The sequence below is a fragment of the Ornithorhynchus anatinus genome, chromosome 3, assembly GCF_004115215.2.
Source record: "Ornithorhynchus anatinus isolate Pmale09 chromosome 3, mOrnAna1.pri.v4, whole genome shotgun sequence".
In the NCBI taxonomy this organism is placed as follows: Eukaryota; Metazoa; Chordata; class Mammalia; order Monotremata; family Ornithorhynchidae; genus Ornithorhynchus; species Ornithorhynchus anatinus.
In genome coordinates, this window is record NC_041730.1 from 97,398,139 (window position 1) to 97,410,356 (window position 12,218).

At 46.3% G+C, this 12,218-nt stretch overlaps 1 non-coding gene across 1 annotated transcript; it reads left to right on the forward strand.

Moving 5' to 3' along the window:
* The first annotated feature begins 5,308 nt into the window (after window positions 1–5,308).
* On the forward strand, window positions 5,309–5,446 carry LOC114810504. The gene has a single exon (XR_003758203.1). It is a non-coding gene; the product is annotated as a small nucleolar RNA SNORA7 (small nucleolar RNA).
* The last annotated feature ends 6,772 nt before the right edge of the window (window positions 5,447–12,218 follow it).

A 12,218-nucleotide genomic window follows, 5' to 3' on the forward strand; every position in this document is an offset into this window, starting at 1 on the left:
TAATTGTCAATCTTTCAGATCATATTTGGCAATAACGTGTTTTCTGCCTGAGAGACCACTAATAAACCTGTAGTTAAATGGCTGTTACTGGCACTTTTAAAAATAGTTCCACCTCACGTAAGGATGGGGCTGCAAAAATGACAGTCCGCAGCATGTAGCATGTTGGTGCTCGGATTACTTTTTTGGCTTCATTCAGGGAAATGTCAAATGAAAGTCTCACCCCCCTCCCACCTTTGTGGGTTTGGCAGGGGGTGAGGGGGCGGTCACTAGATGATGGACCGGGCAGAAGGATGAGATTCGGGTTCTAGGCAGGACAGGTTTCTGCATTGTCAGGAGCAAAGGCAAACACAATTCTGTCGATTCAATCAACGCCGACCGGTTACCCTGATGCAGAGCAAGACAAGGGTATGAACGACACTGTGGAAACACCTGCCCACGTATCAGAGGTGGGAATGGTCTGCTCTGCTATGGGGTTGCAATAAAAAGTTGAAGGAATTAATGAGCAAACTTTATGAGCAATCTGTTCCCCTGCTACAGACTTCCTCCAGGTTCGTGGTCTAGTGGATAGAGCCTGGGCCTGGGAGTCAGAAGGACCTGGGCTCTAAACCCAGCTCTGCCACTTGTCTGCTGCGTGACCTTGGACAAGTCACTTACCTTGTCTGTGCCTCAGTGGTCTCATCTGTCAAATGGGGATTAAGACTGTGAGCCCCATATGGGACAGGGACCGTGAGCCCGTCGTGGGCAGGGATTATCTCTCTTTGTTCCTGAATTGTACTATCCAAGCACTTAGTATAGTGCTCTGCACACAGCAAGCGCTCAATAAATATGATTGAATGAATGATTGAATGAATGAGTGTCCAACCTGATTTGCTTGTCTCCACCCCAGTGCTTAGTATCTGGCACATAGTAAGTGCTTAACAGATATCATAATTATTATTATTCTCCTTCTCCCTCTGCCTTCCTTTTCACCAAGAATTTCTCCCCTAAGGAGCCAGAAAAAGCACAAACCTTCTGAAAGACCCACAGCCACTCTCCCAGCTCCACTCACTCCTTTCCCCCATGAGGAGACAGAGAAGGGGGGACCCAGTGGATTGGGGGAGCATGGGGACTTGTTTGGTAGGGCAGTGAACAGCTGGACAAGGGGACAGGAGATAATTGGAAAAAAAAGCAATCCCAGGGCCAGGCTCTCCTAACTTTGATCCTCTTTCATGCAACCCACATACTCAAACCATCACTAAATCATGTCTGTTCCACCTTCACAACATGGCTAAAATCCACCCTTTCCTCTCCATCCAAATTGTTACTACATTAATCCAATCACTTATCTTATCCTGCCTTGATTACTTTGTCAGCCTCCTTGCTGACCTCCCACCCTCCTGTCTCTCCCCACTCCAGTCCATACTTCATTCTGCTGCCCAGATCATTTTTCTGCAAAAACCATTCTGGTGATATTTCCCCTCTCTTCAGGAACCTCCAGTGGTTGCCCATCCACCTCCATTTCAAACAGAAACTCCTCACCATTGACTTTAAAGCACTCAGTCACCTGGCCCCCTCTTACCTCACTTTGCTACTCTCCAACTACAGCCCAGCCCACACACTTCACTCCTCTAATACCAACTTTCTCACTGTACCTCAATCTCATCTATCTCATCTCCAACCACATCCTGTCTCTGGCCTGGAATGTCCTCCTTCCTCATGTCCCACAGACTCTCCCCCAACTTCAAAGTCTTATTGAAGGCACATCTCCTCCAAAAGGCCATCCCTGACTAAGCCCTCTTTTCCTCTTCTCCCACTCCTGCATCACCCTGACTTGCTCCCTTTACTCATCTTCCCTTCCACTCCCACAGCATTTATGTACATATTTGTAATTTATTTGTTTACATTAATGTCTGTCTCCCCCTCTAGACTGTAAGCTCAATACAGGCAGGGAATGCATCTGTTATATTTTTGTATTGGACTCTCCCAAGTACTGCTACAGGCTCTCATTATATCCCGGCTAGACTACTGTGTCAGCCTTCTCTCTGACCTCCCTTCCTCCTCTCTCGCCCCGCTCCGGTCTATTCTTCACTCCACTGCCCGGCTCATCTTCCTGCAGAAACGATCTGGGCATGTCACTCCCCTTCTTAAACACCTCCAGTGGTTGCCTATCAACCTCCGCTCCAAACAAAAACTCCTCACTCTAGGCTTCGAGGCTCTGCGTCACCTTGCCCCCTCCTACCTCTCCTCCCTTTTCTCTTTCTACCGCCCACCCCGCACGCTCCGCTCCTCCGCCGCCCACCTCCTCACCATCCCTCGGTCTCACCTATCCTGCTGTCGACCCCTGGGCCACGTCCTCCCACGGTCCCGGAATGCCCTCCCTCCTCACCTCTGCCAAACTGATTCTCTTCCCCTCTTCAAAACCCTACTTAAAACTCACCTCCTCCAAGAGGCCTTCCCAGACTGAGCTCCTCTTCTCCCTCTACTCCCTCTACCACCCCCCCTTCACCTCTCCGCAGCTAAACCCTCTTTTCCCCCTTTCCCTCTGTTCCTCCCCCTCTCCCTTCCCATCCCCTCAGCACTGTACTCGTCCGCTCAACTGTATATATTTTCATTACCCTATTTATTTTGTTAATGAAATGTACATCGCCTCGATTCTATTTAGTTGCCATTGTTTTTATGAGATGTTCTTCCCCTTGACTCTATTTACTGCCATTGTTCTTGTCTTTCCGTCTCCCCCGATTAGACCGTAAGCCCGTCAAAGGGCAGGGACTGTCTCTATCGGTTGCCGACTTGTTCATTCCAAGCGCTTAGTACAGTGCTCCGCACATAGTAAGCGCTCAATAAATACTATTGAATGAATGAATGAATGAACTTAGTACAGTGCTCAGAACATTGTAAGCGCTCAATAAATATCATTGACTGACAACTTTGCTCCCACCTCTCCACTACCTGCCTCCTCTAAACAGGGAGCTTCTTTTCTTCAAGGTACTTGTTAAGTGCTTACTATGGGTCAGACACCGTACTTATTTATTCATATTAATGTCTGTCTCCCCCTCTAGACTGTAAGCTCATTATGGACAGGGAACCTGTCTGCTAATTGATTGATTGATCGTATTCATTCATTCATTCCTATTTATCGAGCGCTTCTGGTGTACAAAGCACCGTGCTCATTGTTCTAAGTATTGGGGTAGATGCACTTAATCAGATTGGATGCAGTCCATTTCCCACATGAGTCTCACAGTCTTAATCACCATTTTTACAAATGAGGTAACTGAAGCACAGAGAGGTGAAATGACTTGCCCAAGGTCACACAGCGGACAAGTGGCCGAGTCAGGATTAAAACCCAGGTCCTTCTGACTCTCAGGCCTGCTCTCTATCCAGCAGGCCAAGTTGCTTCTTTGCACCCTTCTGCGAGGCGGAAGGGTAAAGTTTGTTCGGACCACCCACAGGGAGTTTCAGAGCTGGAGGAGTGGTTCCCACAGTCCTCCCTCTCCTGTTTGGGCTTCAAACCCAAACATGCCCCTCACATCCAAAATACCGTAAGCATGAATAGAGTTCATTCTTTACTACTTACATAAAACACAAACACAGACAATGCAATCCATACACGTATTCTTGAAGCCAAAAGAAAAATGGGTGAATAAATGAATGAAACCAACCAGACAAATATTCCCGACAGAAATACACTGAGTCCCTCCTTCTCTTTAGGCTGCTGTAACTGACAATTTATTTTTCCTCTTTCCCTTCTCCTCCCACTCTGCCTCCTTTACTCTAGGCCACTTGTTTAAAAACTCTTAGTTAGTTAATCAGCCCTGGAGAAAGCGGAAATTGCCTGGAAAAAAAACAATAAAGAATTGGCAAACAAGTAATAACTTGTTAGCCCCATTGGCTGTCTGCGGTAAATGTAGCGCCATTGTCATGGAAACCTCCAAAGCTGGCATCCTTAATAATTCATCGTCAAGCTGTCCCTAGCTTCCAGTTCCCTGATGTTTTCTAAGCTGACCTGCCTCTTACCCATTTCCTGAATTAGCATTGGTTCAGCTACTCTGCTGACATAATAATAATAATAATGGTAATTGTGGTATTATTATATCCCCTTGTTAAGCTTCAATTATTATCCCCCTCTAGACTGAAGGATCCTTGTAGGTAGGGAACATGTTTATCAACTTGATTATATCGTACTCTCCCAAGGGCTTAGTACAGTGCTTTGCACACAGCAAGCAAGGCACAACTACCACTGATTTATTAATTAAGCACTTACTCTGTGCAAATGCTGGAGTATATACAAAATAAGCAGATCAGACCCAATCCATGTCCCACATAGAGTTCACAGTTTAAGTAGGAGGGAGAACAGGTATTCGCTCCCCATTTTACAGACGAGGAAACTGAAACACAGAAAAGTTAAGTGACTTCCTCAACGTCACACAGCAGGCAAGTGGCAGAGCAAATCTGAGAACTCAGGTCCTCTGACTCTTAGGCCCCTGCTTTTTCCACTAGGCCGGGGTGTTTCTCTGCTTTGTCACATAATAATAATGGTATTTTAAGGACTTACTAGGCACCAAGCACTTTCCTAAACACTAGGGCAGATCCAAAATAATCAATCCTGACAGGGTCCCTATCCCATAAGAGGCTCAAAAGTGCTGTAATTTTCTTTAGGGCCCTGATTATAGCTGTTCACTGACATCGAGTCAGTTGTTTCCTCTATTGCCTGTTTTTTTCCCACTGTACTCCACCAGAGGAAAACTAGATAGAGCAGAGGACTGTGAGTCAGAAGACCTAACTAGGTCAGTGTGTAACTTTGGGCAAGTCACTTAACCTCTTTGTGCCTCAGTTTCCTCATTTGTAAAATGGAGATAAGAATCCTGCTCTCCTTACCTCCTATTCTGTGAGCCTTACTTCTTATTCTGACTTGATCATCTTATACCTACCCCCCTGCTTTGTACAGTGCATGGCACAAATTAGGAATTTAGTAGCATAATAATTATTATTTCAGTCACCAGTCTTCCCCTGGCCAGCCCTATCCACGCCCAAAATTTTCTTCAGATATCTAGAACTTAAAGCAGTCACTGAGTTCAGTTACCAAGGCATCCTGTTCCTGGAACAGTTTCATCAACAACATCTATGAACCAGGCCCCACTTGAAATGGCAGGATAAATTTACCAGGTGTGAGAACGAGGAATGCATTCCACCGAACAGCACTGAAGCAACACGTGTATTTTGGGTGGCACATCGGAAGAGAATGGATAACAGCGGAATACTTGAGTCACTGGGGAAGTGGAAAGGGTATGCAGTCCTAAAGAGCATAAAAAAGACTCTAAACTGCTTGATTCCCTTCTCAGGATCACACCTGGAAAGTTTTCAGTATTTTACCAGCCTCCTCCAAGGGAGGGAGAGACAAGCAGAGGCCTACCCATTCCACTCCTAGTTTGGGCCGTGGCTAGCGAGTGGAAGGCAATCTGCCACAAGACAAAACTCACCTGTGCTGGGCAGCAGCAGGAGCATGGGAGAGAGTCGAGGACGGAGACTGCGTTTACTGTGTGGAAGGAGACAATTCATTCATTCAATAGTATTTATTGAGTGCTTACTATGTGCAGAGCACTGTACTAAGCGCTTGGAATGTACAAATAGGTAACAGATAGAGACAGTCCCTGCCCTTTGACGGGCTTACAGTCTAATCGGGGGAGACGGACAGACAAGAACAATAGCAATAAATAGAATCTGGGGGATGAACATCTCATTAAAACAATAGCAAATCAATAGAATCAAGGCGATGTACATCTCATTAACAAAATAAATAGGGTAATGAAGATATATACAGTTGAGCGGACGAGTACAGTGCTGAGGGGATGGGAAACCAATGGTAAACCACTTTCATATTTTTACCAAGAAAACTATGGATACACCTCCAGAACGATTGCAGGTGAAGGTAGGGGGTTCTAGAAGAGATGGGTCCATGGAGTCGCTATGGGTCGGAGATGAAGACAGCATAAGACAAGACAAGCTCCTTGAGCGTAGAGGTAGGGTCTACCAACCGTATCGTACTCTGCCAAGCATGTAGTACAATATTCTGCACAAAGTAAACTTCAGTAAATACCACTGATTGACTGGCAGTCTTGAACATTGCACCATAGCAGTGGACGGTTTTTGGGAGATTAATGGAGCAGACATGCGAGCCTTGCAGACAGATATCAAGAAAGGGGTTGCTCTGACCAGTAGTAATCGATTCCCTGCTCTGTGCACAGCACTGTACCAAGCACTCGCAAGAAAACAAGAGAAGCAGCGTGGCTCAGTGGAAAGAACCCAGGCTTGGGAGTCAGAGGTCATGGGTTCGAATCCTGCCTCTGCCACTTGTCAGCTGTGTGACTGTGGGCAAGTCACTTCACTTCTCTGTGCCTCCGTTACCTCATCTGTAAAATGGGGATTAACTGTGAGCCTCATGTGGGACAACCTGATTACCCTGTATCTACCCCAGCACTTAGAACAGTCCTCTGTTAACAAATACCAACATTATTATTATTATTAAATAGAGTTAGAAGATTTGATCCCTGCCTTCAAGAAGCTAACAGTCCAGCAGGGGAGACAGGCCCCATTCTACTGTGGTCTATGGAACCCCTGCTCTATCATGAGCAAATTTCCCTTCATCCTAAACCAGTTCCTGGCCCACTCCCTCCCTTTTCTCCTCCTCATCATTATAATAATAATAATGTTGGTATTTGTTAATGTTGGAATTTGTTAAACACTTACTATGTGCAGAGCACTGTACTAAGCGCTGGGGTAGACACAGGGTAATCAGGTTGTCCCTCGTGAGGTTCACAGTCTTAATCCCCATTTTACAGATGAGGTAACTGAGGCACAGAGAAGTTAAGAGACTTGCCCACAGTCAGCTGACAAGTGGCAGAGCCGGGATTCGAACCCATGACCTCTGACTCCCAAGACTGTGCTCTTTTCCACTGAGCCACGCTGCTTCTCTAGCATTATCATCACTGAGATCAAGCTCTTACCTGATGACACCATCTCCCCTCACTGCTCTCTACCCAAAGGCCTTCATTTTCTCCCACTCCCCCGACTGAGTGGGAAAGGAGGAGGAGTTGGCCTCCTATTGTCACTTTCACTCTAACATCTTCTCGTCCTTCAAATTCCATGTTGTGTCTTTCTCGTCCGCCCTCCGCAGCTACTAGTTGCTGCTCTCCACCTCCCTTCTGGTCCCACTTCTGCATTCCTTTTGGATTTTGCTGGCTTTCCCACTTCTTCCTTTCACTGACTCTTCCTAATCTAATCTAATCCTAGGGGATTCCAACCTTAATCAATTAATCAATCAATGGTATTTGTTGAGGGCCTACTGTATGCAGAGCACTGTTATAAATGCCTGAAAGAGTAATTCATCAATCAATCAATCAAGCATATTTATTGAGCGCTTACTGTGTGCAGAGTCCTGTACTGAGCTCATCAGCGTGGCCCCGTGGAAAGAGCGTGGGCCTGGGATTCAGAGGACCTGGGTTCTAATTCCAGCTCCACCGCTTTGCTGTGTGACATTGGGGAAACAGCGTGGCTCAGTGGAAAGAGCCCGGGCTTCGGAGTCAGAGGTCATGGGTTCGACTCCCGGGTCTGCCACTTGTCAGCTGTGTGACTGTGGGCAAGTCACTTAACTTCTCTGTGACTCATTTACCTCATCTGTAAAATGGGGATTAACTGTGAGCCTCACGTGGGACAACCTGATTGCCCTGTATCTACCCCAATGCTTAGAACAGTGCTCCGCACATAATAAGAGCTTAACAAATACCAACATTATTATCATTATTAAGTCACTCTCTTCTCTTTGCCTCAGTTACCTGCTCTATAAAATGGGGATTAAGACGGTAAACCCCATGTAGGACAGGGAGTGTGTCCAACCTGATTATCTTGTATCTACCCCAGTGGTACAGTTCATGGAACATAGTAAGCACTTAACAAACACTATTATATATATATCAGAGTTGGTAGATACATTCTCTACCCACAACAAGCTTACATTCTAGAGGGAGAGACAGACATTAATATAAATAAACAAATTACAAAAGTGCACATAAGTGCTGTGGAGCTGCAGGAAGGGTGAATAAATAGTGAAAATCCAAGTACAAGGGCAACTCAGAAGGGAGTGGGAGACGAGTACAATAAAACAGAGTGGGTAGAGACGTTCCTTGCCCAAAAAGAACTTGTAATTTAAAGAACCACCACGCTGATGAACGCTTTGGTCCCTTCCAGCCAACCGTTTCTTCAAATTTTTCAACTCTGCCTGTCTCTTGCTTCATCCCTCAGCCACGTATCAGCATGGGCAAATACTAGCCCTATTTATCTTGAAACACTGCGTCATCTCTTTCCTCATGAACTCCGCTCTGCCACTCTTTGAGCGCAATCTTCTAACCTTCCTCTCAGCCACATTCCCTCTACCAGGAATTCGGTCCTCATCCCCACACGGTTACCTCCAGACTCTAGACCCACTCCATCTAGCCCAGGCTATCACACTCCTCCTGGACTCCCCACCTTTTGTGCGAAAATACGGGCCCTCGATGATCGACTCTCTTCACCTTCTTCCAGTCCTGGATCACGTTCGTAGTCCACTTCTTCTGCTCTGGTGCCCAATCAGATAGAGAAGCAGCCTGGCTCAGTGGAAAGAGCCCAGGCCTGGGAGACCGAGGTCATGGGTTCTAATCCTGGCTCCGCCACTTGTCAGCTGTGTGACTGGGGGCAAGTCACTTAACTTCTCTGTGCCTCAGTTACCTCATCTGTAAAATGGGGATTAAGACTGTGAGCCCCACGTGGGACAACCTGATTACCCTGTATCTCCACCCAGTGCTTAGAACAGTGATTTGCACATAGTAAGCCCTTAACAAATGCCATCATTCCTACTGAGAGCTCACCTCCTCCAAGAGGCCTTCCCAGATTGAGCTTCACCTTTTCCCTCTGCTCCCTCTGCTGCCTCTCTGCCTCTGCCCCCCTTCACCTCCCCTCAGCTAAACCCCTTTCCCCCCCTTTCCCTCTGCTCTTCCTCCTCTCCCCCCCCACCAGCGCTATGCTCATCCACTCATTTGTATATATTTTTATTACCCTATTTATTTTGTTAATGAGATGTACATCACCTTGATTCTATTTATTGTTATTGTTTTAATGAGATGTACATCCCCTCGATTCTATTTATTGCTACTGTTTTTGTCTGTCTCCCCTGATTAGACTGTAAGTTCATCACTGGGCAGGGATTGTCTCTATCTGTTGCCGAATTGTACATTCCAAGCGCTTAGTACAGTGCTCTGCACATAGTAAGCGCTCAATAAATACTATTGAATGAATAAATGAATTCATTAATTAATTAAGCACAGCTGGCGGAAATCCTGTCCCCAGTCTGACTTCTGCCAATTCAAGTTTGCTCTCCCAATAGTCTAAAATCCTTGAAATCAGAGATCATGTCCACTGACTCTATTGGACTCTTCCATGTGCTCGGTACAATGTACAGAGTAAGCGCTCAACAAGTAGCAGTGTGGTCTAGTGGTTAGGGCATGGGCCTGGGAGTCATTAGGACCTGGGTTCTGATCCCAGCTCTGCCACTTGTCTGCCGTGTGACTTTAGGCAAGTCACTTCACTTCCCTCATCTGTGAAATGGAGATCGAGACTGCGAGCCCCACGTGGGACAGGGGACTGTGTCCAACCTGATTACCTTGCTCTACCTCAGTGCTTAGGGCAGTGCCTAGCCCATAGAAAGCACTTAACAAATTCCATTATTATTGTTATTATTATTTAATAATAATAATGTTGGCATTTGTTAAGCACTTACTATGTGCAGAGCACTGTTCTAAGCGCTGGGGTAGATACAGGGTAATCAGGTTGTCCCACGTGGGGCTCACAGTTTTAATTCCCATTTTACACATGAGGTAACTGAGGCACAGAGAAGTGAAGTGACTTGCCCACAGTCATACAGCTGACAAGTGGCAGAACCGGGATTCGAGCTCATGACCTCTGACTCCCAAGCCCGGCATCTTTCCACTGAGCCGCGCTGCTTATTATTTGTTATTCTGAGGTCTGCAAGTAAGGAGGGAGAGTGGTGCGGGTGGATCCCTGAGAGGAACACGATCACTCTTCCCCCAACCCCTTCAAAGTCCTACTGAAGGCTCACCTCCTTCAAGACGCCTTCCCAGAGTAAGCCCCCTTTTTCCTCAGCTCCCCGGCCCTTCTGCATCGCTTCGACTCGCTCCCTTTGCCCTTTCCCTCCCTGCCCCCCAGCACTTACATATATATATATAATGATAATAATGGCATTTGTTAAGTGCTTATTACATGCAAAGCACTGTTCTAAGCACTGGAGAGAATACAAGGTGATCAGAGTGGCCCATGTGGGGCTCACAGTCTTAAAATCCCCATTTTACAGATGAGGTAACTGAGGCGCAGAGAAGTTAAATGACTTGCCCACGGTCACACAGCTGACAAGCGGCTGAGTTGGCATTTGAACCCACAACATCCGACTCCCAAGCCCGGGCTCTTTCCACGGAGCCACGCGTATCTTGTCCGCTGTGCCCCTGGGCAAGTCACTTCACTTCTCTGGGCCTCAATTCCCTTATCTGTAAAATGGGGATTAACTGTGAGCCCCACGAGGGACAACCTGATTACTTTGTATCTTCCTCAGTGCTTAGAACAGTGCTTGGCACGTAGTAAGCACTTAACAAATACCATCATCATCATCATCATCATCATCATTGTCTATAATTCTATTTATTAATACTGATCCCTGTTTACTTGTTTTGTTGTCTGTCTCCCACCCTCTAGATTGTAAGCCCGTTGTGGGCAGGGATTGTCTGTCTTTACTGCGTTTATTGCTTTCCCCAAACGCTTAGTACGGTGCTCTGCAGACAGTAAGGGCTCAGCAGTGTGGCTTAGTGGAAAGAGCCTAGGCTTAGGAGTCAGAGGTCATGGGTTCTAATCCCAACTCAGCCACTTGTCAGCTGTGTGACCTTGGGCAAGTCACTTCACTTCTCTGTGCCTCAGTCACCTCATCTCTACAATGGGGATGAAGACTGTGAGTCCCACGTGTGACCTCCTGACCACCTTGTATCCTCCCCAGTGCTTAGAACAGTGCTTTGCACATAGTAAGCGCTTAACAAATGTCATTATTATTATTATTTTTAATAATGATATTAATACAGTGCTCTGTACATAGTAAGTGCTCAATAAATACTATTGAATGAATGACTGAATAAATATGATGGATGAATGAATGAATGAATGGATTGTACATTCCAAGCTCTTAGTACAGTGCTCTGCACATAGTAAGCACTCAATAAATATTATTGATTGAATGGATGAATGGATGAATGGGTGGATGGATGGATGGATGGATGGAGAACCAGCGTGGCTCAGTGGAAAGAGCATGGGCTTTGGAGTCAGAGGCCATGGGTTCGAATCCCCACTCTGCCACTTGTCAGCTGGGTTACTGTGGGCAAGTCACCTGACTTCTCTGGGCTTCAGTTCCCTCATCTGTAGAATGGGGATGAAGACTGGGAGCCTCACGTGGGACAACCTGATGACCCTGTATCTCCCCCAGCACTTAGAACAGTGCTCTGCACATAGTAAGCGCTTAACAAATACCAATATTATTATTATTATTTCTGTGCCTCAGTTCCCTCATCTGTAAAATGGGGATGAAAACAGTGAGCCTCATGTGGGACAACCTGATGACCCTGTATCTACCCCATAGCTTAGAACAGTGCTCTGCACATAGTAAGTGCTTAACAAATGCCATTATTATTATTATTATTATTATTATTATTATTTCTGTGCCTTAGTTCCCTCATCTGTAAAATGGGAATGAAAACTGTGAGCCTCATGGGGGACAACCTGATGACCCTGTATCTCCCCCAGCGCTTAGAACAGTGCTCTGCACATAGTACGCGCTTAACAAATACCAATATTATTATTTCTGTGCCTCAGTTCCCTCATCTGTAAAATGGGGATGAAAACAGTGAGCCTCATGGGGGACAACCTGATGACCCTGTATCTCCCCCAGCGCTTAGAACAGTGCTCTGCACATAGTAAGTGTTTAACAAATGCCAATATTATTATGATTATTGTTAGAATGAATGAATGAATGAATGAATGAATGAATGAATGAATGAATGAATGAATGAATGAATGACCAGCAGGCCACGCCGCCTCGGCTTCCGCCCCCGGCAGGGCCCCGCGCATGCGCCCCGGGCCCGCCCTCCCTCCTTCCCTCC